This window comes from Salarias fasciatus, unplaced genomic scaffold (assembly GCF_902148845.1).
Source record: "Salarias fasciatus unplaced genomic scaffold, fSalaFa1.1, whole genome shotgun sequence".
In the NCBI taxonomy this organism is placed as follows: Eukaryota; Metazoa; Chordata; class Actinopteri; order Blenniiformes; family Blenniidae; genus Salarias; species Salarias fasciatus.
This window is the reverse complement of record NW_021941252.1, coordinates 33,164-59,870: the sequence shown is the minus strand read 5'-3', so window position 1 is coordinate 59,870 and position 26,707 is coordinate 33,164. Positions and strand designations below refer to the sequence as shown.

At 49.1% G+C, this 26,707-nt stretch overlaps 4 non-coding genes across 4 annotated transcripts; 3 read left to right on the top strand and 1 right to left on the bottom strand.

Moving 5' to 3' along the window:
* Positions 1-4,486: 4,486 nt before the first annotated feature.
* On the top strand, positions 4,487-4,558 carry trnae-cuc (transfer RNA glutamic acid (anticodon CUC)). The gene has a single exon. It is a non-coding gene; the product is annotated as a tRNA-Glu (tRNA).
* A 238-nt stretch (positions 4,559-4,796) lies between these two features.
* Positions 4,797-4,870, top strand: trnai-aau (transfer RNA isoleucine (anticodon AAU)). The gene has a single exon. It is a non-coding gene; the product is annotated as a tRNA-Ile (tRNA).
* Positions 4,871-6,852: 1,982 nt separating this feature from the next.
* Positions 6,853-6,925, top strand: trnal-uag (transfer RNA leucine (anticodon UAG)). The gene has a single exon. It is a non-coding gene; the product is annotated as a tRNA-Leu (tRNA).
* A 5,187-nt stretch (positions 6,926-12,112) lies between these two features.
* On the bottom strand, positions 12,113-12,186 carry trnai-aau (transfer RNA isoleucine (anticodon AAU)). Its single transcript has one exon. It is a non-coding gene; the product is annotated as a tRNA-Ile (tRNA).
* Between the last annotated feature and the right edge of the window lie 14,521 nt (positions 12,187-26,707).

Genomic DNA, 26,707 nt, shown 5'->3' with positions numbered 1-26,707 from the left:
GGAGATGCCGGTCTATTTCCTCCTTGGAGCAGCCCAGGTTCCCATCCCGCTTCTGCCCCAACAGCTGTTTCATGAAGCCAAAGGGGTTGGCTATAAATCCAGCACGTTTCCTGGCTCTCTCTTTCCGACGCCTTCGGTGACGCTCAGCTCTGCGCAGGGTCATCAGCCTTTTCCTCAAGATGGCCCGCAGCCCTGCCAAGGGGGGTAGCTGATTCTCATTGGCTTCCTTGTGCTGCTTCTTGAGGGACCTCAGTTCCTGTCATATTTTATGGATATCGGCAGCCCTTCGGTTCATGGTGTAGGGTGTCCGAGCTGGCCTCTTCTCCTCTGCACCAAACCTCTCCTGGGCCAGACTAATGATGATGGTTGTCATTGTCTGCAGCCTTCGATCCACATCTCCCTTTGCAGATGCTTCAAGCACTTTATCGACATCCTCGTCAAACTGCTCCCAAAGTGTCGTCTTGCAGGCCGGTGGCCACTTAATTTGAACCTTCGCCAGGGGCAGAGTTGGGGGAACAGGTGGATTACAGTCAGGTCGGCACCAATCCAAGTCGGCCCTGGCCAACTCGGCACCGCCCCCGGGATACAGTCAAGTCGGCATCAAAGCCAAGTCGGCCTCGTGGGGGGGGCTCTCAAGTGGCCGAGTTGGTCGGTGCCGACTTGACTGTAAGCTGTTTACCAACTCGGCCAAAAGCCTCTTTATTTTTTAAATCACGATGCGGCTGCGGCGCCACGATTTGCATAGTTTTTTTTTCGTGCCGGCTGCGCCACTTCTCCTCACGTAGCACGTACAGAACCTGCAGTGGCGCATGAAGGGGCTCACGCGTCACCTCCAGGTATAGAGAATTACTGTAGGCTACTGTCAGTTTACAACTAAATTATAATAACATAAATGGTGTGAAAAATAAATAAACTAATGTAATAAATCTCAACATAACAGTGAACACCGTATTGACAGCAGGAGCACTGCAGCTTCTCCAGAGGTGCCAATTACAGATTCAGGTAAAATATTATATTCTCCATCAAAGTACAGCAAACCATGTATTTTTCGTTTCCAAAAATTAATTTTTGAACAAATATATTTTCTGAATAAATACCTTTGTCCTGTGGAGCCTGCAGTCCCAGAATCAAATGAGCAGGGTGAGGACGGGACCGTGTGGGAAGGTGTCCGTCCTGGTGCGCAGCCGGGGAGACTTATTTTACTCACTTTAATATGTTCTTGATTATTATTGACAGTTAATAATACAACTATTTTGTGTGTGTTGGCGTGTGTGTGTGTGTTTATCAGAGAAATGAGTGCGCGGAGTGTGAGTAAGAGGTGACGCTGCTGAAATGCGCACCGTAAAAATTAAATAAATTTTAAAACCTGATTTGAGGCATTAATAAAGCAGACATGAGGCATTAAAAGGTTTTCTGATACTCTTGGCTTAATATTTTGTTTATCTTAATTTCCAATACATTAGATTACAGAAAAACAACCTGTTGTGCTCCTGCGCAAAAACACAGCAAAATGTATGACGGTCTGGCTGAGCACTGCGGCCTTCGGAGGGGGGGTAAGAATGCTGGCAGTTGTAGTATTAATCATTTTAGTTCTAGTGTCAATCATTATTTCCCTCCATTCTGATATTGACGTTCATCTCCACTATTAGGAATAAGTGGAGAGCTCATTCCCTCAGGTCATTCGTTCATTTCGGCATCTCCGTCAGCGTGAACTCCGTGCACGCAGCAGACTGTGAGGACTGTGATGAGCCTGTCAGAAAAATTATGTTCTGCAGTACGGAGGAGGGAAACATAGTTAAATGTCTTAGAATTTGACCTCCGCATTTGATAATCAGACAGCTTATTCATGTATGTTTTTTTTCTGTTTTGTGTTTGTTTGTTTTTTTCTTTTGAGCGGATAGTGTGACAAACACAACCTGCTTCTTTAAATCACTAAATATCTTAAATCATTATTTTTGTCCACAGATTGGATAGATAGTTTACACCAGAATAAAAACACGTTCAGCTGTGATTAGGAAAAGTTTCATTATACGACCACTCTGCCCGCTCTGAAGGCACAGACTCCTTGAATTTTTTTAAATTTTTATTAAATTTTTATCAAATATTTTATTATATTTCACTGTTGTTTACATCAACTAGGTTGGTGCAAATGCAAATCTGCGCTCTGGCCTGGGCAAAAAACAAACAAGAAAAAAACCTACATCCGAGTGCATCGTCAAAAAACTGTGCAAATCGATGCACCGCAGCCGCATCGTGATTAAAAAAAAAAAGAGGCTTTTGGCCGAGTTGGTAAGCAGCTTACAGTCAAGTCGGCACCGACCAACTCGGCCACTTGAGAGCCCCCCCCGCGAGGCCGACTTGGCTTTGATGCCGACTTGACTGTATCCCGGAGGCGGTGCCGAGTTGTCCAGGGCCGACTTGGATTGGTACCGACCTGACTGTATCCCGGAACAGGTACTGCCACATAGAGGCCCTGGGCTCTGTGGGGTGATTCCTGGCGGCTCCTCCTGCGTCTCATCAGATGTAGTATCTGTGCGCTGTGACATATTCTCCTCCACCAAACACTTCATCCTGGCCTGATGAATCTTGAGGCCATGGCTATTTTTGCAGATTTTCCCGCACCTGCATACAGCAGTCGTAATCGTTTGGTCGTTGCCATTGTTCGGTATTCTTGGATCCGTCAGATTGGGGTGCTCATCCTCCCCCCCTCTCGGGCACCCCTGGGGGTATTCTTCCATGAGTCGATCTGCAGCTTTGTGGTGGGTTACCTCCTTACAGAGGAAGCGGTTCGGGCTGCCGACCCTCCTCACCCCGGTTGCTGTCTTTCCAGGCTGCCAACTGTCTCTCCAGTAGTCAACAATTAAATCCATCTAAATAGTCAACATTAAAAAGGAGATCATAATAGGCCCGAAAAACTAAGCAAATGCTTGGGCAAACAGAAAGGTTTTAAGTTGTGTTTTCAAAGTGTCAACAGACACAACCGAGCGGAGAGAGAGCGCGCTATCATTCCAGGGCCTGGGAGCAACGGCCTGGTATGATCGGACTCCTCTGGTCATAAACCGAGTATGAGGCACCTTCAACAAATTCTGATCCACAGACCTTAAAACCCTGGCAGGGGAGTAAAGCTGGAGCAGGTCACAGATGTAAGAAGGAGCTTGGCCATGCAAGGTTAATACCAAAATCTTAAAATGGACCCTGTAAGAGACTGGCAGCCAGTGAAGCTCCTTTAAAATGGGGGATATGCGAGTCCACCTGTTTGTGCAGGTCAATATTCTCGCTGCAGGGTTTTGTACAAGTTGCAGCTTCGAAAGCTCCTCCTTGTTCAGACATGAAAACAGGCTGTCACAATAGTCTCAACGTGAAGAAACAAAGGCATGGATGATGAGCTCTAGATTGTTGCATGATACCGTTTTCCTAAGTTTAGAGACATTTCTTAGTTGAAAGAAACAGTTTCTTGTCAGCTGCTTGTAGTGCTGCATGAGAGACATGTCTTTATCGAAGAAAACACCCAAATTTCTAAGGCACATATTCGCGGACTGCCCGAAGTCACAAGTTTATGCAGTCAGAATCTCTCTGGATGACAGAGAAGACCAGAAGCTCATCTTGTGTTTTTTTTTTTTTTTTTTACAGATGCTGACACTTTTGTGACACCTGCAAAGTCTCAAGATACCCGATCCAGGGCTCTGCAAACGATTCACCTCGGAACTGATGGATAATTCATATCGATCAAAGAGGCTGCTGCCAATGCAGCCAAATCTCTCACTGGTTGATCTGAATATCCGGTCAATTATCTTTAACTGCCCTTGTCTCAACATCGCCTTAAGTGGGCCAGTTAGCTCAGCTAGTCAGTGCGTGGTGCGAATAACACGAAGGTCATGGGTTCAACCCCCATACAGACTCTGTTTAACACACTTCCAAGAAAGATTCCGAGTTGTGCCGGGTGCTCTGATCTGGACATGTCAGCTATCGATGGCTCCCATACACAGTGGAATGCTTCAAAGCTCATAACTGCAGCAGCACTGACACTCCCAGCAAATCACTCAACAACCTGAAACACTGATGAACCATGAAAAGACCATCAAACATGTCTTCCCCTCAGTAAACCTTTGTGTGGAAGTCATTCAGCCTCTAATAAGGTGACCACTGCGTCAGCAGGTCTTTGAAGCTGTGCTGCTTTGCTGAGTCGTTTTCTGAATCTCTCAACTGGGTTCCCCCAAGAATGGTAAGGGAGGGACTCTGGTAAAGGTCTTTGATCAACTCCGACTCAAAGTCAGTTTCCTCAATTCCCTGATGCTCAGCTGGTCAGAGCACGGTGCTCATAATGCCACATTTGAAGCTTTTGGTCTCTTCATTAAAAAGATCTTGGCCGCTCCGTTAAAAATCCTGGATATGATTCTGATGTTGTGGAAAATGATGGATGGCGGCGTGACGTCAAACCACCAGCTCACAATCTCACAACCATGATTCTCTACATGGAGACAACAAGTCCCTGGTGGTCTAGTGGTTAGGATTTGGTGCTCTCACTGCCACGGCCTGGGTTCAATTCCCAGTCAGAGAAGAAACTTATTCGTCTTTGCCTTGTGTGGAGAACAGCAGGATCCAAAGCGGAACACTTGTGTGCTCAAATCAAAGAGGAAGTGGTTTTGGGGGGCGGGGTTAATCCACCATGCAGACGATTTGGATGGAATCACTGAGGTGTTTCCGCTGAGTTTGACAGATGACTTTTCAAGTCTCGTTTTCCAGTCAGAATCAACACACATTTTAGAAGAACGTAGCTTCCAGAACTGACTGCAGCAGGCCAGTTAGCTCAGCTGGTCAGAGTGTGGTGCTAATAGCGCCAAGGTCATGGGTTCAACCCCCATACTGGCCATCAGCTGGAATTCTGACTCCAAGTGTGGAACCCAACTTTCCTCACACATTCTGAGGGACATCTTTGTCAGGAAATTGAGTCTTTTGAAAGTCCATATTTACTTTACACGGGGTCAAGAACCAGTGATAGGACTGTGGACTTAGTTTGCACCAGGACCAGAACCACTGAGAGACTTAGTTTGGACCTGAATGGACCTGAGCCTGAGCTGGAACGTTGTGACTTTGGTTCTCATGACGGATCTGAAGATGCAGTTGATGGTCTCAGGCCAGCTGGCAGCTGGAGATCTTCCTGTAGCTCCGTAGGCCTCGACCCTCCACCGTGTCTTCCCAGGGCTCCTGCCCCACAGGTGTTGGAAGAATGATGGCGAGTTGTGCCGGGTGCTCTGATCTGGACATGTCAGCCATCGATGGCTCCCAAACACAGTGGAAAGTTCCACATCATCCACAAATGCCATGCTATGTCTGCCATCTGCTCTGGAGACAGGAAGGCCTCAAACTGCAGCTTTACCTCCCTCCATGAAGCTCCACCCACCTCGGAGACGATGGTTGACACGGTGCTACGACCCAACCTGCAGCCTGCAGCTGATCTTTGTGAGAAGATCCCGACGCTAAAAACCACAAAGTCACAGCGGGCCTCTCAGCTCCGCCCACCTGTGTGTTTTCTGGAGGTGGATATGAGGGGCAATGCGACGAACCAGTTCATTGAACCTGGGACCGTCATCTGATAGCTGCAGTGATGCTTCCCTTCATCGTTGCCTTTCATTTCTTGAACCCTCCTCCATCTCTGGCACTAATCTTGTTTTAACACTGTATCGCCAGCGTTTTCCGTTGTCCTCCTCTTCAGCTAAATGTAACAAACAGAGAAGCTGTGCTCATCTTTGCTCTCACTGGGTCAACATTTTGGTTCCTCATGTGCTCAATCCATTATTTATTTAGCTACTTCTAGCATCTTTGCTGGAGGTGATATTTCTTACCGGTACGTTGTGTTCTGTGAGTTCCACTGTTTTCAAGTGATGGTTGGTTGATGGAGCACCGCACACAGAACAGCTGGAGGAGCTTTTACCTCTAACAGCTGCAATTAAAATTATTTTTTTTGGTGACTGATCTCATGTTCAGCAAATTCAGCTGAAGATCAGAAGTGTCTGATGGGACGCCACGCGTCAGTGTGTGGAGGTTCTGATGGTCCACGCCGTGTCTCCCGGTCCGAACACACCAGCTGGTTGGAGGCAGCAACAGCTGATCGGGGTCCTCCGACCAGCTGACAGAGTAATATGAACTAATATGAACTACCTTCATAACTGTTGGAGCTTTCTCTTTCATGTCCCAATGTGAAACAACTGTCAAGTTGGTTATGCTTCAAAATTCACATCAATATAACTGCAGTAACACTGACACTCCGAGCAAATCACTCAACAACCTGAAACACTGATGAACCTTGTTCTTGTCCAGAGTCTTCACTTTCTGAGCTTCCAGTCTCTGGACGTCCTGTGGGAAAGCGTCTTCCTGTGCCAGTTTAAGGACAGACATTTCTGCTTCTCTTCTTTCTTCAAGGTTAGTTGTTTTAGTTGACCTTTGTTGAAACTGTGGAGTTCAAATCATGTGACTTTTCCAAGGTTTGGTGTGAAACAGCTTTCTGGAGCATGACTCTGACTTGGACTTCATCAGCTTCAACACATCACTGAACTCCAAGAGGACTGATTGCTGGCTTCTGGAACTTGGTGTGGCTGCAGGAGAATGCAGGTGAGCCTCATGTCTCAGTCACAGTGTTGAACCTGCTCAGACATTTTCACACAAACCATGAAATCTCCTCTCACTGAGTCAGAACTACCAGAAGCTGTCAGACTAATATGACCCCAAAACTATTTGAGAAGAAGGAACGAGCCTGATAGATATTTACTTTAGACCAGGACCAGGACCACTGAGAGGAACCTTCAGTTATCTTAATCCTGGACCAGAACCACTGACCACAAGCACTTCACACAAGACCACGTGGCCAAATGGACAGGGCGTCTGACTTAGGATCAGAAGATTGAGGGTTCGAGTCCCTTCGTGGTTAGGAGTATCTGGGATTGTCTCAGCCACCATCTTGTTGCTGTGTGTTTACTGATTCATCTGTTCTTTCACAAGGTGTTGTCTCTGCTCACCTGTGAATGTTAGAACCTGCTTGGGTTTGGAAAGCAGCTCCAATATGATCTGTCATTGAGCTTCTCTTCGGTCCTGGAGGAAATCCCTGCATTCCTGTGGCGTCCTCCACTCCATCCTGATGGTTGGAGACACTGAAGCAGGGTTTCATCGATAAAAAAATGCAGTAGACAACGTGACCGGCAGGTTTTCAATTTACCAGACAAGTGTTTGGTTTCCCCGTCAAATATTATCTGAATTAATTGAGCTTAAATGCTGCAAAGTATACCCCTGCAGCTTCCATGAGGCTTGGTGGGGGGTACACTTTTCAAAGGGCCCCGCCCTCGCCTGTCAAATTTCGTGCGGACAACATTTCAATAGAGTGGTAGGGGGATTTATTCAAGGATATGCCCAAAGATCAGGACATAAAAAATCTATTCCTGTCAGTAAGTGGGGGAGTATCTTCAGTGGATGTAATCTTTGTCGCTCTTCGTGGCAAAGTGATTTAAAAACCTAAATAATTTGGTCCTAGAAACATTTGTTCTTTCTACAAAGTAAAGTTATCTAACAAGCTGAGTGGACTGTTTACAACTACTGATTATAAAACCTGCACTGAGCGTCAATGAGTAATGAGGAGTCCAACAGCGGAGTCCCGGACAGCTCCCCCATAATGACGGTCAGGATCCACCTGGACAGCCTCTGTAGGGCTCAAACCCTTTCTCCTCTGAGCTATTCTGTTTAGTAAAAAAGTCTTTAAGCTTCGGCTGTTTCCACATGTGTCTCCTGCTGTATTGTTGTTGCACTGCGCGCTTTGTCAGAGTAATAAAACAAGTTTAGTTCTGCCTGAAAAAAAAAATGTTTTGCTCCATTGAGCATGGAGGGAATATTTTTAACCGGACATTTTGACCGGTGGTGTTCAAATATGTCGGACTTCGGCAGATTTTACCAATCAAAGTCCGGTAATTACCAGAGAACGGAAACCTAGCACTGTTGGAGTCCCAGTCAGGCTTAGTGTTCACTTCAGATATGTTCATGGACCTGATCACTGTCATCAGCTCCTTCTAGATGTTCCTGGACTGGAGAAGGACCCAGGACCGATGGATCCGGCCGGTTCTCTATAACACCAGCAGCTCTGTCAGCTGTTCGGAGGACCCTGATCAGCTGTTGCTGCCTCCAACCAGCTGGCTGCCAGCACAGATAGCAGACATAGCATGGCATTTCTGGATGATGTGGAAGTTTCCACTGAGTTTGGGAGCCATCGATGGCTGACATGTCCACATCAGAGCACCCGGCACAACTCGGAATCTTTCTCGGAAGTGTGTTAAACAGAGCTGTATGCAGATGGATGTTGAGACTGATGGGCTGATTAGAACCACATTTTCCAGCATAATTGTCTTTTTTCAGTGATACAAAAAATGTGACTTGGCAAAGGTTTGAAGCTGTTTAGCAGTTGCAGGGCTAAAAGTAAAAAGAAAACCTGAGCTTTGAACTCCTGTCCAGAGGGTGGGGCACAGTTGGTCACTGGGTAATTAGGTAAACAACCCTTCAGCATTATCCTTGAGGGAGAAGAAGATGACCTACGTATGTGAAACTCCATCAGGTTAATGAATTTGAGGAATTATTAAATTGGGAGGCATTTCATTCAACCATAACGGTAACAATAATACAACTTCTACATGTTGCACACATGAAGGAATAACCCGACTCGTGTGGGTTTTTTAAAGATGAGCTTTAGTGAACAGTCTCTGAAAAACACATGACACATGGCTGTCACCTCTGTCTGGGTGCGTTCCACAATATTGGCCCAGAGCCCTGCTCACTTTTGGGGATACTCCCTCTGGTGGTGAAGTAGGGGTACAAGCCTATGTGTCTGTTATTTGATGGGGATGGGAATACAGTTTTAGGGAATGAAACAAATTACAATGGAAACAACTAAAAGTAAAATAATAATCATATGGAGGGTATCGTATGTTCCCCTTACACTCTCCCCTCAAAAATTACATGGCGTCCCGACATGACACTATCTGACCTTATGCAGCAAATTATCAATTGCATTCACGCAGGTTACAACTGAGTAGGAGTCAGAGTTCAACAATGTCCATCAGAATGCATGGCTGTTGCCACAAGTTCATATGACAGGTCTCTCACATTGGTGTCAAATGCTTGCAGGTGGTGTCATTGTGCACGATGACAATCCACTGCCACTTCCAACTTTAGCATGGGTATCTGCATCCTCTCTGAGTAAGGCATCTTAACACAGTTCTGACCTCTCTTTAGCATATGGTAGTGTAGTCCAAGCTGGATTCCAAGATCTTATTCTGCATTTCCAAACCAAATCAGCATATCACAACATTCAATGAGCTTATCAACTAGTATATCAACTAACAATAATGAAAATTCTGAACTCTTTACAATGTTACTTTCATCTTGGAGTTACACCTCTATGAAATGTTTTAGTCAGATGCTACAGTAGGCTATCCTAACTGATGATAAGTAAACCTCAACTTTGGTTTTCTTACTCTGAGAGGATACTTTCTTTCTTCAACAGGCGATGATTCAGCATCTTCTTGATCACTGTTCTCATTTTCAGAAGAGTGATACAGAATGGCTGGTTGAGAGCTGTAATTTCCTTGGGTCTCAGCATCTGTGTCATGTTGATCCCCTTCACGCTCTTGATCACCTCCTGCCGTAACATTTTCTGGGTCAGGATCAGGTTCCCTTGGCCACTGATGCTGGACACCTTGTTCCTGGTGATCTGCTGACCACTCCATTACTCTCCCAGTCATCCTCCTCTTCTTTGTTCTTGCTCAAGTTGTTCATGTCTTCTTTTGTTTATTTGTTTGTTCTTCCTTGCTTCTGTATGTGTGTTTTCTGTTTCGCTGGTAAGAAGTTACACGGCAGCCTCTAAACATTTTGCATTTATTAATTTTGTTGGCATCCAAATTGATGAACATTTAAACTTCAGCAAACACCTTGATTACCTAACAATGAAACTATCTGAGCATGTTGGTCTTCTTTTCAAGGTGAGACATTTCCTTCCCCTTGAGGCCCTTCTGACTTTATATAGGTCCATATTTGAGCCCCATCTAAATTACTGTAACATCACATGGTGTAATACTTACCCAAGTCACCTCCTAAAATTGCAAGTTCTACAAAAGAAGGCTATAAGAGCCATTTCTTGGGCTAAGTATAATTGTCCATCGGACCCTCTCTTCTATAAACATCGGCTTCTGAAACTCACTGAGTGCAACTTATTTCACAATGACTGTACCATGTATAATGTCATGTATAGACTCAATGTTAGACTCTGTCAGTTAATTCCTGTTTCTACCCCCTCTCATGACTATAACACAAGGGGTAAATCACTGTTAAAGGGTAAAAACAGGAAGTTGAAATGCAGTAGTTTTAGTGTAACATGTAAGGGTCCACAGATTTGGAATGAGCTGAGTGAAGACCTTAAAATGTCTAGGTCTTTGCCCATTTTCAAAAAGAAACTTAAACTTAATCTCCTTCAAAAATATAATGGAACCCCGATGAGCTGACGGCTTATTTATGTCCTCTGAAACCCATGAGTTTTCTGTATGCAATAATATATTGATGTGTGTTGTATTGTTGCCATGTGCAGGTAGGATTAGTGTAGGGTAGGTAATAGCTTAGGTAACTGTAGGTTGTATGTGATTTTCTGTGTTTAATGCAAAATTCTCCGATCTTAATGTTATAGGGCCCCGCCAATAAGCACTAGTCTGCTTCCAAGGGTGTCCCGAGTTAAAAAATGATTGTTTCTCAAATTGCTGTATGTGTCTATGTGACATTGTCATTTTGCAATTTGTAAATTTGTAATTTTGTAATAAAAAAGATTGATTGATTGATTGATTGGGCAGAAGATTCCGGTGGACCACCAGGACTCGTCCTTTTCCATTTTCCGGCTTAATTTCATAGACCGGGCTGTCCTTGTATTTTTTTGTGTCACCACAAATACTTGGTCCTCCCAGAATGACCTTAGTTTTCCTGGTCCTCCTGTCTCATTGAAATTTCTGACCAGTACTCTGCATCCTGTGTCCAGTTTTGCACCATGTACTTTTCTGTCATAAAGCATTTTTCCTCGCCTACTCTCTTTGTATGCTGTCTCTGAGGCAAGTTTGTAAGCATCATTCATGCGAGCCTTCCACCTTTCAGCATAATCTCTGTGTGCCATGCTTTGCTCTTTCACTGTGAGGTCAAACATCAAGTCAATGGGAAGTCTGGGGTTTCTCCCAAACAACAGAAAGTAGGGTGCATACCCGGTGGCCTCACTACGTGTACAATTGTAGGCGTGGACCACTTTTGAGAGGGACGCTTTCCAGTCTGCTTTTGCCGTCTCTGGGAGGTTTCGGAGCATCCCCAGCAGTGTTCTGTTAAATCGTTCCACCTGACCGTTCCCCTGGGGATGGTACGGTGTGGTCCTGGACCCTTTTACTCCACTGCACTCTTGAAACGTGGCAAACAGCTTGTTCTCAAACTCCCTACCTTGGTCATGGTGGAGTGGTGTGGGAAAACCAAACCTCAACACAAAATCCCCAAAGACTTTCTCAGCAGCTGTTTTGGATCCAGCCAGTGCTCTATAACGCTAGCGGCTCTGACAGCGTCAGCTATTCGGAGGACCCCGATCAGCTGTTGCTGCATCCAACCAGCATTAGTGGATGATTTGGAACTTTCCACTGTGTTTGGGAGCCATCGATGGCTGACATGTCCAGATCAGAGCACCCGGCACAACTCGCCATCATTCTTCCTATTCCCCCGGGGGGCAGCAGCCCTGGGAAGACACGGTGGAGGGTCGAGGCCTACGGAGCTACAGGAAGATCTCCAGCTGCCAGTTGTCCTGAGACCATCAACTGCATCTTCAGATCCGTCATGAGAACCAAAGTCACAATGTTCCAGCTCAGGCTCAGGTCCGTTCAGGTCCAAACTAAGTCTCTCAGTGGTTCTGGTCCTGGTGCAAACTAAGTCCACGGTCCTATCACTGGTTCTTGACCCCGTGTGAAGTAAATGTGGACTCTCAAAAGACTCAATTTCCTGAAAAAGATGTCCCTTAAAACGTGTGGGAGAAGTCGGGTTCCACACTTGGAGTCAGAATTCCAGCTGATGGCCAGTATGGGGGTTGAACCCATGACCTTGGCGTTATTAGCACCACGCTCTGACCAGCTGAGCTAACTGGCCTACTGCAGTCAGTTTTGGAAGCTGCATTCTTCAAAAATGTGTGTTGATTCTGACTGGAAAATGAGACTTGAAAAGTCATCTGTCAAACTCAGCGGAAACATCTCAAGCTGCGTTCACACCGAACGCGACGCGGCGCGATTTTGCGACGCGTCGCGATTTTGCGTCCGACGCTGAAGTTGGGAAATCTGAACTTTGACGCGTCGCGATTTTGCGGCAAACCAATCAGAGAGCGTCTCCATGGTGACGTAGGTCAGGGAGCGGGGACCGGAGAACGCGACACTCGTCCTGGTGCAGCTCCTGGAGCAAATAGTGAAACTCGCCAAACTCTGACCGTCTGTGGATCATATCATGCACCCAGGCACGGCGTCCTGTCCGCCGACGGCGTCGTTGTCTGGCTTTATTAAGCAAATAAAGCCAAGCCACCCGCTCAACAGGGTTAGCCATGAGGCTAAGCTAACACAGGAAACACGGCCCGAAGCCCCGCCTTCCCACCAGATGCGACGCGTTTGACGCGTTCGGTGTGAACGCGGCTTTTGGCCCCGTGTTGGAGCCAGGACTTCCGTCCCGCTGACTCCACCCGGTTCTTTTATTCTATGCTTGGTATAAAGAATGCCAAAACAACTGACTTCAGATTATTACCATTTATTTAAGTATAGCCAAATGTAATGTTCAGCGCTGGACCTTACAGGGAAAGATACAAAGTATTTCGCCCCGAAAGGATCCTGATTGTTGATGAATCAGAGTTTTTATTCCATGTTCTTCTGGGCTGGGCCTGCCCCGACAGATAGGTTGGACTTTGTTCGCAATTGGACAATTTGGTATTGATGTCAGCTGCCAACCAAGAGCTGACATCCTTATCCGGTATGTTTTGGAACACTAGTGAGTGTGTGTTGGTTTCTCCGGAACGTGTGGGTATGTTTACACCTTAGCAGAGCATCTTATAACCTTGGTGTACTTCTCTCAGGAAAGGCCTAATATACAGTTAATACAATTATTCCATAGTAGTAGTGCCAATTAAAGTATATCCCTAACAGTTCCCCCCTTTGATATGATTTCATCATATCACCAAAAAATGAACGTGTGTGATTGTGTGTGAGTGCGTATGTGTGTGTGAGTGGCAATGTGTATGCCGAGGTAGGTAAAATAGCCTGTCATCAATCCTCTATGACGTAGCCCCGCCCCCTCTCGGTACATTCCGATCTCAGACAGGATCCTTTACCATCCCAAGACATATGCGACTATGTGTAAGCGTGTTGAAAAGGCAGTTAAGAGCAGCAAGCGTTCTTCATTGCCGGACGCGTATGTAAATATGCATGTGTAGGGAAAGAAGATGAAAAGAGAAAAATTTAAAAGGATAAAAATAAGAAGGTAAAAACAAAAGAGAAAAAACAGCAAGCGTCCCTTCACTGATCTGGGCCTGTCTACCTCCGTACTGACGGAAAACCTTTCCTCAGGAGCTCTGAACCCTGAATTACCACAGATCACAGCTCCAGCAATTTGCACAATTTTGTTTATATGAAACAATAAGCATGCAAGCTATTTTCTAATGTTAATATATGAAATTAAAACTTATATTAAAGACTTTAATGCTAATCATTTTTAATCATTACAAGTGTCCAAAAATTATCTTAGTCTTAACATTATCATATGTAGTTTCCCAATCATTCCAAGTAAGATCTGTTCTCTAATAACTATGTGATTTGTATTGCTATTATTTACTGATTCTACCGATCCGGTGATTGATTTTTCCCATTTTATGATTATTATTTTTTTTCCTTTTTATGATTATTTTTAATTATTTTTTGTGTTGTTTTTCCAAGAAAACATAATATATCTAATATTGTAATTAATTTACGTTTTAAACCGTAACTCTAGCTTTATTTTAATTGTACATTTTTCTGATTTTCCTTTCTACTGTTTATATCCCTTTTGTAAATCAATATATGAATCACTGAATCAAACTTAATCGAGTTTGAAGGAAAGAAGACAGAAAAAAGAAAAAGAGAAAGTGTGTAACTGAATCAACCCATTTATTAATCAACCTATAAATCATCATAAAAATCATCCCAAAAAATTAATCATTCTAAAAATTAATTTAAAAATCATCCTAAAAGAAAAATACAATTTTACCCTAAAAATCATCCTAAATAATCAAGCTCAAAAAATCAAAGTTCCGAAGTTTCTACGTGTGTGCAGCGAGAATATATGTAGATATGTTTTAGCAGTAGCAACGCAACAAATGTTATACTCAATTGGGGAGGGGCGGGGAGGTGATCTTCATCAGACGGTGTCGTCCTCTTCATCCTCTTCATCCCGATATCGCCATGGATCCTCCAGTGGTCCACTTGGTCCTGGTCCAGGTCCTGGTCCTGGTCCAGGTAGTCGTCTTCTTCAATGTCAGGACCTCCGGGCTCAGAGGGAGACATCAGTGGGGCAATTTTTAGTCATTTGAAAAGGTGGTGGTGGATTTCGAGTGTAACTTTTAGTCAAGGCCGAATCGATGCATCTAATGCAGAGTGCTTTGGTATGAGGGACACAGCAGCACCTGCTGAGAGTCTCCACCACTGTAACTACAGTGAGCGGCTCCAACAGAGGGAGAATATATGATTTCTTCTTCCTAAAGGTTTTCTCCCCCCTTTGAGAATTATTAACGCCAGAGTGTTCAGCCAGTCGCTCTGACACTGAGCTCAGACCTTCGAAGGCCTTTGTGAGAAACTTATCAGGAGTTGTTTGGAAAACATGAGCAGCAGACTGTTCCAAACATGCTGCTCCTCCACCTTTTTCAGCCAATACAGAGTCCAATGTTCAAACTAGTCTCCCCTTAGATTATTCAGGCTCCAAATGTCATAATGTCATATTTTATTTGTTTGGTATTCTTCTCTCATGCTTCTGGGCCTCCCACCACAAAGTGAGTGTGACGGCCAGGATTGTGATAACCAGCAGGGTGATCAGGCCTGACTGAATATCACAACCCGATCTACACAACGGCTTATCAGACCTCCTGTGAGGCTTGTCCGTCCTCGTCCTCAGGGTCTCTGTCCAGGTCTTTCAGGTGTCGTCTGGTGTCAGTCAGTAGGTCAGTGAAGACACGTCGAGTCCTGTGCCATCAGTGACTCTGTTATCGTCTAGTCAGACTGGTCGGTCTCCTGGGTCACATGGTTTGTTGCAGCCTCTGTTGTTTCCTTGGGACCCGTCACCCACTGTCCCTGGTGGGGCTGGTTTTGGAGCTGGACCTCCTGATCCTGTGAAGATAGACCTTCCATGGTTCAGGTTAGAGTTTGATTTTAAACTGAGCTCCGGTTTATTTGATCACATCGTTGTCAGAATGTTCTCCATCACCAACAAGATCTGTTCTTTTCACTTAACTGAAATTGTTGCTCTGATTTTGTGGAGTTTTCATTAAAAATCATGCAGGATGGTTTTATCAGTAAGGCAGTCTTAATACTCCCTGTTTCTGCAGTCTGTCTTGGTAGCATGAGCTGCTGCTCACACCAGCGGCTGGATAGCCAGTAATGATTTAGAATCAAATTTTTACGTCTGATATCGTCCCCTGTAGACGTTCCTCTGTTTTTCTATATTTCTCCAAAAATGAGTTAAGTTGAAAGACCATATTAAGTATCAGTAAATTTTGTGTTCTTGTTCCAGTTTAGGCTGAATGTCGAGACGGTGAAGCTGATACTAGTTATGAAATCACAACATGATCTGAGTGTGCTGTGTGTCTGAGTGCTGCTCTTTTCCTGATCCGACTGTCTGTCCCTGGTTGTGCTGCAGCTCTTTGAAGGTTTTTCATTGTTTTATTTCATGTTGTTAGTGATCAAGGTCTACTGGTGTTTCAGCTGTTAGTAATTTAGCTACTTGTCATTTATTTAGCAGTTTAATCTAAATATTTTAATTCATGTTACTACTTTAGAACAATTCATCAATTTTTATTCGCTGCATTTTTTAAAAAAAAAATCTATTTGTTTTTTTTTTGTTTTTTTGTTTTTTTACATTTATTTATTTTTCTCCCAAATTAGTGTAGTATACTCACTCTATCATTTTTCATTTATCAGTTCAGTGAGCAAATAAGCCATCTCCTTAAGTTTATCTAAATCTTTACGACAAAACCCAAATGAATTGAAATGTTCTAAGATTCAAAAAAAATATACATGTCCACATTTTGATTTGTAGCTTCTTTCATTCTAATCATTACTTGAGGATCTTATTTCTCACTGTTATTTTTCCCCAGGCCTTTTGGGTAATTTTTAAGTTCTTTAAGTTGTTTTTTTTTTTTCTTTATTTAAATACTGTCCCAAGAGAGAGCCGTTTACCTCTGATAACTTCTTTTAATGTATCCAGAGTATATTTGGTTAACTTCTCTTCAGACATTAATCTGGAGAAAGGTCTGTATTTCAGGTTTTATTTGTAGTATTGCTGTTTTAATGTAAGCTCGGATTCAGAATCCAAAACAGTTTTCTTAGGCAAGCTGGTGAATGATCAGAGAAGTTTCTGCTTTCTAAATTCCATCTTATAATCTTGTGTCCGTCATGCTGACAGAATAAAATAAATATCCTGCAGTCTGCTCTGTGGGGAGCGGAGTGTAAAGTCGTCTAATGGATCCAAGTTTTTCTATGACTGTTTGGTGTTCAGCGGAGAACAGTGACTGTGTCCATCATCAATAACGTCAGATCAGGTCTGATCACTTCTTCTGTGGTCAGAGTCGTGTGTGTTTGATATTCTTGCTGTGACTCGCTGGCGGTCATGTGGTTCATTCTGTTTTATCCCCGAGGCCGGTGTTATCAGCTGCCTCAAGAGCGAGTGTCAGTCTGATGGAGAAGGAGAACGCTCTTCAGCTTCCTTGTCTGGTAAAAGTGAAGCTCTTTGGCTTGTAATAAAACTTGTTACTGCATGGTTCGTGTGTGCGTAAGTTTCATGTCCCGTCGTTATATGAGTTGTTTTCTGAATGGAGTTTGCGATGGCATCACCCCCCTTACGCAGCTCGGTTGTCCTGCTTCAGGTCCTAGGTGGAAAGGTTTGCTGTGATCCGGGTTTGCAAGTTCAGTGGCTAGAAGAAGTTTTTGTTTGATTTTGATGAAGGCCTGTTCTCCCTCCACGGCTCCCATTTCTTCTAAGCCTCGTGGAGAGGCGTCTCACCAGGATGTCTCAGCCTGTCCCACCATATCTCTGACCTCTGCCTGTGTGAGCTGAGCTGCTGTTCGTATCAGCTGATGGGATGTTTTGTCTCAGAGACGCCGCCTGTTTCTACCATCAGGGAAAATAATGTCAGTGTGTTTTTCTTCAACAGATTATTTGTGCGTTCATGGTCGCTGTCACGACCTTCATCAGCAGATTTACAGGACAGTTGGATCAGAGTAGAAACGTCTGCTCCAGTTCTTAACCTCCCATTTGTGTTTTAATTTCTTTATAAAGTGGCCATAGCTCTGTTTTTTTCTGGAAAATATTACAGCTGGTGTGTGTGTTGAGGGTGTGTGTGGCTGGTGTATTGTGCTGTATGGTGTTCCAGAGTGAGGGTAAGGTTAGTGAGGAGTCCAGTATTTTTCCAGTTTATGTTCAATTCTACAGCAGGGAATTATTTTGGGTTGGACACAGTCAGCTACTTCTCCCCCCTTGTAGGACCTCGGCACCCCAGGGCATCATGGGATGGTTTGGGGGCTGGTATGGGCTGGTTGTTGTGAAGGTTCCTGAGATTGATACCCCCCTTGTGTCGGTTGGGGGGTCAGGGGTCAGTTTTGTCACGGCCTGTATTATAGGAAAAGTTGTCCATAAGTAAAGTTTGGTATGATCTTTTCTCTCCATTGATGCAGTGGATCTGTGTGGTCTGAGTCTATTTTGATTTTCACTGCAGTTTGAGTTTGGCAACAGATTTATCTGATCGGTGAATAAAAACTTTTTCTACGGTTTTGGAAAGAGAAAGACCTTAATTATTGACCTGGTGTCTGTTTCTAGATTTGCATATTGTGATAACTTTTGCAGTATTTCATTTCCCTTTATTTATTTATTTTATTTTTTATTTTTTTTTTTTTTTCCATTATACTTAGTTAGATTATTTCTATTTTCAAATTCTCTAAAACGACTTCTATGTGGCCACCAACTCTGTAAGGTCTGGTTAGAAATTTTGTTTTTATGTTACCTGTTGTTAATTATACAAATATTTAATCTTTGGCTTTTAAACAATCATTACCCGGTCTGCTCTCAGGACAGTTTTGTGTTCTTATTCATTCATTCTTAATTATTGTCACTCAAGGCCTGATGTCTGGTTTTAGAGTCTCTTTACTAAACAGTTAACCTATTGAGAGGTTTAAGCGAGTCATTTTAAATATTGGATCAATGCTCTCAAATCTGAAAACTTTAAAGTTATAGAATTTCACTGCCAACGTGAAAATTAAAATTACTTGATCTTCTCGAGGTGAGATCCAGTCCAAGCTTCCTGTATGGGTCAGTGTGAGTGTTTAAATGTTGCCACTTGGATGGTCACCACCTGTGTGTGTGTGTGTGTTCGCTCTCTCAAGGCCGGCTCGAGCATGTTTACTGCCAGCCGCCTGTCTGCTCTCTCTCTCTCTCTCTCTCAAAAAGAAAAGTCCCTTCTCTCTTTTTTCCTTTTTGATTTTCATCAGGTTTTGTATACTTAGCGGTTCTGGACGCAGCCATTCTCATGTTCCCAGCTCTCCCTCTGTCTGAGGCTGTTCTGCCTATTTCAGTCAATCGTTCTAACGCTGGTCCCCGATCTTTCTTGGTCAGTCTGATGTTTCGTTTAAGATTAATTTTGAACATCAGACCTCCCAGGCTGTCTGATGGCAGTTCCTGCCAACACTTAAGAATTTTGTCTTTCATTCTGTCGCTCTTCTACACCTGTCGAGGTGAAGTAAATTACCAAGTTACACAATTTACGAGTTCTTTTGACCTAATTTTAACAGTCACTTGGCTAAAAAACTATTTTAATTGTTTAATTATGATTATTTTAACCAGAATTTTACACTTTATCGTTAACTTCTCTTTTATCTGAGCACCCTGTGCTCTAGAGCCGCATATATCTACAGGTTTTTCAGTTAGTTTGCACTCCGTCAATAACCTTTAAACCTAAGTTTTACACAAAAATATATTTAGGCAAAGATTGCCACACACACACTGAACTGCTTCCAGCAGTGGTTTTTGATTCAGAGGAGGTGAGAGACTCAAAAGCCAAGAGGTCACACGCCTTTCTGCGGCCGAGTGAATGTCAAGGTATGAGGATCGGTTCTCCCAGTATCCTCTTCGTCTAGGGAGGTGATAGACTCGCTACTAAGAGGGCAAACGGCACTGCGATCAAATGAGTGTCAAGGAGTGAGGTTCTGCTCTACCGATGTCCCCACGTCTGGGGAGGCGATAGACTCAAGCCAAGAGGTCAAGCGCCATACAGCAACCGAGTGAGTGTCAAAATAGGAGGATCTGCTCTACCAGTGTCCCCTGGGCCTACTGCCACAGATTCAGTGAAAACACACACCACGCCGATAAAGGGTTCCACACACACTGCTCGTATTGTCTGATGTGGTCTACAGTGGGGGACATGGGGTCCCGCTGTCCACCGCGCCGGGGAGGCAGAGGGCTCTGTTTCTACCTGGGTGTGACCCAGGCCCGAGTCGCCGGTTTGAGAGTATTTCCACTTTTAGTCCCGTAGAACTGGGAAATCTTGCTAACCTTCTCTCAACCCCTCTGGTCTCCCTTTTACAACAGACTCAGAGTCAGTGTCCTATGGTAGCCAATTCAAATTATGCCCGTATTTATTGTTTTGCACTATCACCAACCACAATGTCCCCACAGAACTGTGCCTGGAGACCCCCGTGCAATGGGCCTGAGCCCCGAGGGTTTAATTCACTTCAGAGCACAGGAACCCCCCACAGCTGATGTGAAAAACAATAAAGATGAAAATATGTCCCTGTGTCCTTATTTCCTCTTCACTTATTCTCTTAACTTCTTCTTTATTCTTCCTCTTTATTCTTCTTTATTCTTCTTCTCTATAGGCGAGTCCCTGACTCCCTTGGGTCCCCGACCCCACGTCCCAGGCCAGACGTCTTCGGTGATACGCACCGGCGGTCTCAGACCGACCTAGTCCCTGACTAGGGCTTTCCTAAAATTTTTAGGCGTGTAAAGTCCCAGGTCTACCTAGTCCCAGACTAGGATTTTCCAAGAATTTTCGGACACCCGTCGTTTTTACAGAGGGCCGATTCCCAGAATCATTTGAGTCCTTATGTTTTCCAATTAGAATTTAGATCGGACACTTATTAACTTTCCCTATGTGTGTTTTATGTGATTTATACATTACATGTGGCTATATAGAGAGAAAGGACTAAAAAGTCGTTGCTTACGAATATTAGGATTTTTCTTCCGGACCTCTGATCTCCGCCCAAACGACAAACAGACCGAAGTCCGGCAGAAACTTTAGAAAAGGCTTTCTGCTTACCTCTTTTGTTGGAGCTCCTTTGTCGTTGGGTGGTGAAGACAGGCCCGTCAGGAAAGATCGTGGTTCCGAATGACCTAATACCAAGAAGAATCCGGGTCACGGCACCAATTGTTGGAGCCAGGACTTCCGTCCCGCTGACTCCACCCGGTTCTTTTATTCTATGCTTGGTATAAAGAATGCCAAAACAACTGACTTCAGATTATTACCATTTATTTAAGTATAGCCAAATGTAATGTTCAGCGCTGGACCTTACAGGGAAAGATACAAAGTATTTCGCCCCGAAAGGATCCTGATTGTTGATGAATCAGAGTTTTTATTCCATGTTCTTCTGGGCTGGGCCTGCCCCAACAGATAGGTTGGACTTTGTTCGCAATTGGACAATTTGGTATTGATGTCAGCTGCCAACCAAGAGCTGACATCCTTATCCGGTATGTTTTGGAACACTAGTGAGTGTGTGTTGGTTTCTCCGGAACGTGTGGGTATGTTTACACCTTAGCAGAGCATCTTATAACCTTGGTGTACTTCTCTCAGGAAAGGCCTAATATACAGTTAATACAATTATTCCATAGTAATAGTGCCAATTAAAGTATATCCCTAACAACCGCCACCAGACACCTCTCAATCAGTCTGAAACTCAGCAGCACCCCCCAAGAGGGTCCAACCCCCCCCAAGAGGGTCCAACCCCCCCCCAAGAGGGTCCAACCCCCCCCAAGAGGGTCCAGACCCCCGCCTCCAATAGGGTCCAGACCCCACCCCCCTCAACAGGGTCCAGGACCAGAGGGAACCAGAGAGAAGCAGAGGACCAGAATGACCCAGGCTGTGTGGATCAGGGGCGGCGCTCAGGGAGAACATGGTATCTCCACACCGACAGGACAGAACCCTGATCTGACGTTCTGCAGCTCCACTGAGACTGGTTCTGGTTCTGGTTCTGGTTCAGTTCACTTTGTGATCGTTGTGATCAGGAAGGAGTCCTGAATGTCTGCTCTCTGTTCGACCTCTGAGAACCACATGTTGAGATGCAACGCAACGCAACGCAACGCAACGCAACACAACACAACACAACGCTTCGGGAGTGACGGAACCTTCGGTACAGGTTCTGGTCCGGACCAGAACCTCCATCCTGTCACCTCAGTGGAAACTGCTGAATCTGGAGGATTCCAGCCAATCAGGCTCCTGTGGGAGGAGTCAGCGGCTCCGGGTCCTCAGACGCCTCAGGCGGCCCTCAAAGGGCTCCTGGACTTTAGGTTGAACACCCTGCAAACCAGCCGGGGCCTCAGAGGGTCGAACAGCCTGTGAAGAGCTGCTGCAGGGTGGAGGCTGACGGAGGCTGACGGAGGCTGCTGGAGACTGCTGGAGGCTGACGGAGGCTGCTGCAGGCTGACGGAGGCTGCTGCAGGCTGCTGGAGGCTGACGGAGGCTGACGGAGGCTGCTGGAGGCTGACGGAGGCTGACGGAGGCTGACGGAGGCTGCTGGAGGCTGCTGGAGGCTGACGGAGGCTGCTGCAGGCTGCTGGAGGCTGACGGAGGCTGACGGAGGCTGCTGGAGGCTGCTGCAGGCTGCTGGAGGCTGACGGAGGCTGCTGCAGGGTGGAGGCTGACGGAGGCTGACGGAGGCTGCTGGAGGCTGCTGGAGGCTGCTGGAGGCTGACGGAGGCTGACGGAGGCTGCTGGAGGCTGACGGAGGCTGCTGCAGGCTGCTGGAGGCTGACGGAGGCTGACGGAGGCTGACGGAGGCTGCTGGAGGCTGCTGGAGGCTGACGGAGGCTGCTGCAGGCTGCTGGAGGCTGACGGAGGCTGACGGAGGCTGCTGGAGGCTGCTGGAGGCTGCTGGAGGCTGCTGCAGGCTGCTGGAGGCTGACGGAGGCTGCTGGAGGCTGACGGAGGCTGACGGAGGCTGCTGCAGGCTGCTGGAGGCTGACGGAGGCTGCCGGAGGCTGACGGAGGCTGCTGCAGGCTGCTGGAGGCTGCTGGAGGCTGCTGGAGGCTGCTGGAGGCTGACGGAGGCTGACGGAGGCTGCTGCAGGCTGCTGGAGGCTGCTGGAGGCTGACGGAGGCTGCTGGAGGCTGACGGAGGCTGACGGAGGCTGCTGGAGGCTGACGGAGGCTGCTGGAGGCTGCTGGAGGCTGACGGAGGCTGCCGGAGGCTGCTGGAGGATGACGGAGGCTGCTGCAGGCTGCTAAGGGCTGACGGAGGCTGGACGGAGGCTGACGGAAGGCTGCTGCGGAGGCTGCTGGAGGCTGACGGAGGCTGACGGAGGCTGACGGAGGCTGCTGGAGGCTGACGGAGGCTGCTGCAGGCTGCTGGAGGCTGCTGGAGGCTGCTGCAGGCTGCTGGAGGCTGATGGAGGCTGATGGAGGCTGCTGGAGGCTGACGGAGGCTGCTGCAGGCTGACGGAGGCTGCTGGAGGCTGCTGGAGGCTGCTGCAGGCTGCTGGAGGCTGACGGAGGCTGCTGCAGGGTGGAGGCTGACGGAGGCTGACGGAGGCTGCTGGAGGCTGCTGGAGGCTGCTGGAGGCTGACGGAGGCTGACGGAGGCTGCTGGAGGCTGACGGAGGCTGACGGAGGCTGCTGGAAGCTGCTGGAGGCTGACGGAGGCTGCTGCAGGCTGCTGGAGGCTGACGGAGGCTGACGGAGGCTGCTGGAGGCTGCTGCAGGCTGCTGGAGGGCTGCTGCAGGCTGCTGCAGGCTGACGGAGGCTGCTGCAGGGTGGAGGCTGACGGAGGCTGACGGAGGCTGCTGCAGGCTGCTGGAGGCTGACGGAGGCTGCTGGAGGCTGACGGAGGCTGCTGCAGGCTGCTGGAGGCTGCTGGAGGCTGCTGCAGGCTGCTGGAGGCTGACGGAAGCTGACGGAGGCTGCTGCAGGCTGCTGGAGGCTGCTGGAGGCTGACGGAGGCTGCTGGAGGCTGACGGAGGCTGACGGAGGCTGCTGGAGGCTGACGGAGGCTGCTTTAGGCTGCTGGAGGCTGACGGAGGCTGACGGAGGCTGCTGGAGGATGACGGAGGCTGCTGCAGGCTGCTGGAGGCTGACGGAGGCTGACGGAGGCTGCTGGAGGCTGCTGGAGGCTGACGGAGGCTGACGGAGGCTGACGGAGGCTGCTGGAGGCTGACGGAGGCTGCTGCAGGCTGATGGAGGCTGCTGGAGGCTGCTGCAGGCTGCTGGAGGCTGATGGAGGCTGATGGAGGCTGCTGGAGGCTGACGGAGGCTGCTGCAGGCTGACGGAGGCTGCTGGAGGCTGCTGGAGGCTGACGGAGGCTGCTGCAGGCTGCTGGAGGCTGACGGAGGCTGCTGGAGGCTGACGGAGGCTGCTGGAGGCTGACGGAGGCTGCTGCAGGCTGATGGAGGCTGACGGAGGCTGCTGCAGGCTGACGGAGGCTGCTGCAGGCTGCTGGAGGCTGACGGAGGCTGACGGAGGCTGCTGGAGGCTGACGGAGGCTGACGGAGGCTGACGGAGGCTGCTGGAGGCTGCTGGAGGCTGACGGAGGCTGCTGCAGGCTGACGGAGGCTGCTGCAGGCTGCTGGAGGCTGACGGAGGCTGACGGAGGCTGCTGGAGGCTGACGGAGGCTGACGGAGGCTGACGGAGGCTGCTGGAGGCTGCTGGAGGCTGACGGAGGCTGCTGGAGGCTGCTGGAGGCTGACGGAGGCTGCCGGAGGCTGCTGGAGGCTGCTGCAGGCTGCTGGAGGCTGACGGAGGCTGCTGCAGGGTGGAGGCTGACGGAGGCTGACGGAGGCTGCTGGAGGCTGCTGGAGGCTGCTGGAGGCTGACGGAGGCTGACGGAGGCTGCTGGAGGCTGACGGAGGCTGACGGAGGCTGACGGAGGCTGCTGGAGGCTGCTGGAGGCTGACGGAGGCTGCTGCAGGCTGCTGGAGGCTGACGGAGGCTGACGGAGGCTGCTGGAGGCTGCTGCAGGCTGCTGGAGGCTGCTGCAGGCTGCTGCAGGCTGACGGAGGCTGCTGCAGGGTGGAGGCTGACGGAGGCTGACGGAGGCTGCTGCAGGCTGCTGGAGGCTGACGGAGGCTGCCGGAGGCTGACGGAGGCTGCTGCAGGCTGCTGGAGGCTGCTGGAGGCTGCTGCAGGCTGCTGGAGGCTGACGGAAGCTGACGGAGGCTGCTGCAGGCTGCTGGAGGCTGCTGGAGGCTGACGGAGGCTGCTGGAGGCTGACGGAGGCTGACGGAGGCTGACGGAGGCTGCTTTAGGCTGCTGGAGGCTGACGGAGGCTGACGGAGGCTGCTGGAGGATGACGGAGGCTGCTGCAGGCTGCTGGAGGCTGACGGAGGCTGACGGAGGCTGACGGAGGCTGCTGGAGGCTGCTGGAGGCTGACGGAGGCTGACGGAGGCTGACGGAGGCTGCTGGAGGCTGACGGAGGCTGCTGCAGGCTGATGGAGGCTGCTGGAGGCTGCTGCAGGCTGCTGGAGGCTGATGGAGGCTGATGGAGGCTGCTGGAGGCTGACGGAGGCTGCTGCAGGCTGACGGAGGCTGCTGGAGGCTGCTGGAGGCTGACGGAGGCTGCTGCAGGCTGATGGAGGCTGACGGAGGCTGCTGGAGGCTGACGGAGGCTGCTGGAGGCTGACGGAGGCTGATGGAGGCTGCTGGAGGCTGCTGGAGGCTGACGGAGGCTGCTGGAGGCTGACGGAGGCTGCTGGAGGCTGACGGAGGCTGCTGCAGGCTGATGGAGGCTGCTGGAGGCTGCTGCAGGCTGCTGGAGGCTGACGGAGGCTGCTGGAGGCTGACGGAGGCTGATGGAGGCTGCTGGAGGCTGCTGGAGGCTGACGGAGGCTGCTGGAGGCTGACGGAGGCTGCTGGAGGCTGACGGAGGCTGCTGCAGGCTGATGGAGGCTGCTGGAGGCTGCTGCAGGCTGCTGGAGGCTGACGGAGGCTGCTGCAGGCTGACGGAGGCTGCTGCAGGGTGGAGGCTGACGGAGGCTGACGGAGGCTGCTGCAGGCTGCTGGAGGCTGACGGAGGCTGCCGGAGGCTGACGGAGGCTGCTGCAGGCTGCTGGAGGCTGCTGGAGGCTGCTGCAGGCTGCTGGAGGCTGCTGGAGGCTGCTGGAGGCTGCTGCAGGCTGCTGGAGGCTGCTGGAGGCTGACGGAGGCTGCTGGAGGCTGACGGAGGCTGACGGAGGCTGCTGGAGGCTGACGGAGGCTGCTGGAGGCTGCTGGAGGCTGACGGAGGCTGACGGAGGCTGCTGGAGGATGACGGAGGCTGCTGCAGGCTGCTGGACGAGCTGACGGAGGCTGACGGAGGTGACGGAGGCTGCTGGAGGGCTGCCTGCTGGAGGCTGACGGGGCTGACGGAGGCTGACGGAGGCTGCTGGAGGCTGACGGAGGCTGCTGCAGGCTGATGGAGGCTTCTGCTGGAGGCTGCTGCAGGCTGCTGGAGGCTGATGGAGGCTGATGGAGGCTGCTGGAGGCTGACGGAGGCTGCTGCAGGCTGACGGAGCTGCTGGAGGCTGCTGGAGGACTGCTGCAGGCTGTGGAGGCTGACGGAGGACTGACTGCAGGGTGGAGGCTGACGGAGGCTGACGGAGGCTGCTGGAGGCTGCTGGAGGCTGCCGGAGGCTGACGGAGGCTGCTGGAGGCTGACGGAGGCTGACGGAGGCTGCTGGAGGCTGCTGGAGGCTGACGGAGGCTGCTGCAGGCTGCTGGAGGCTGACGGAGGCTGCCGGAGGCTGCTGCAGGCTGCTGGAGGCTGCTGCAGGCTGCTGCAGGCTGACGGAGGCTGCTGCAGGGTGGAGGCTGACGGAGGCTGACGGAGGCTGCTGGAGGCTGCTGGAGGCTGACGGAGGCTGCCGGAGGCTGACGGAGGCTGCTGGAGGCTGCTGGAGGCTGCTGGAGGCTGCTGCAGGCTGCTGGAGGCTGACGGAAGCTGACGGAGGCTGCTGCAGGCTGCTGGAGGCTGCTGGAGGCTGACGGAGGCTGCTGGAGGCTGACGGAGGCTGACGGAGGCTGCTGGAGGCTGACGGAGGCTGCTTTAGGCTGCTGGAGGCTGACGGAGGCTGACGGAGGCTGCTGGAGGATGACGGAGGCTGCTGCAGGCTGCTGGAGGCTGACGGAGGCTGACGGAGGCTGACGGAGGCTGCTGG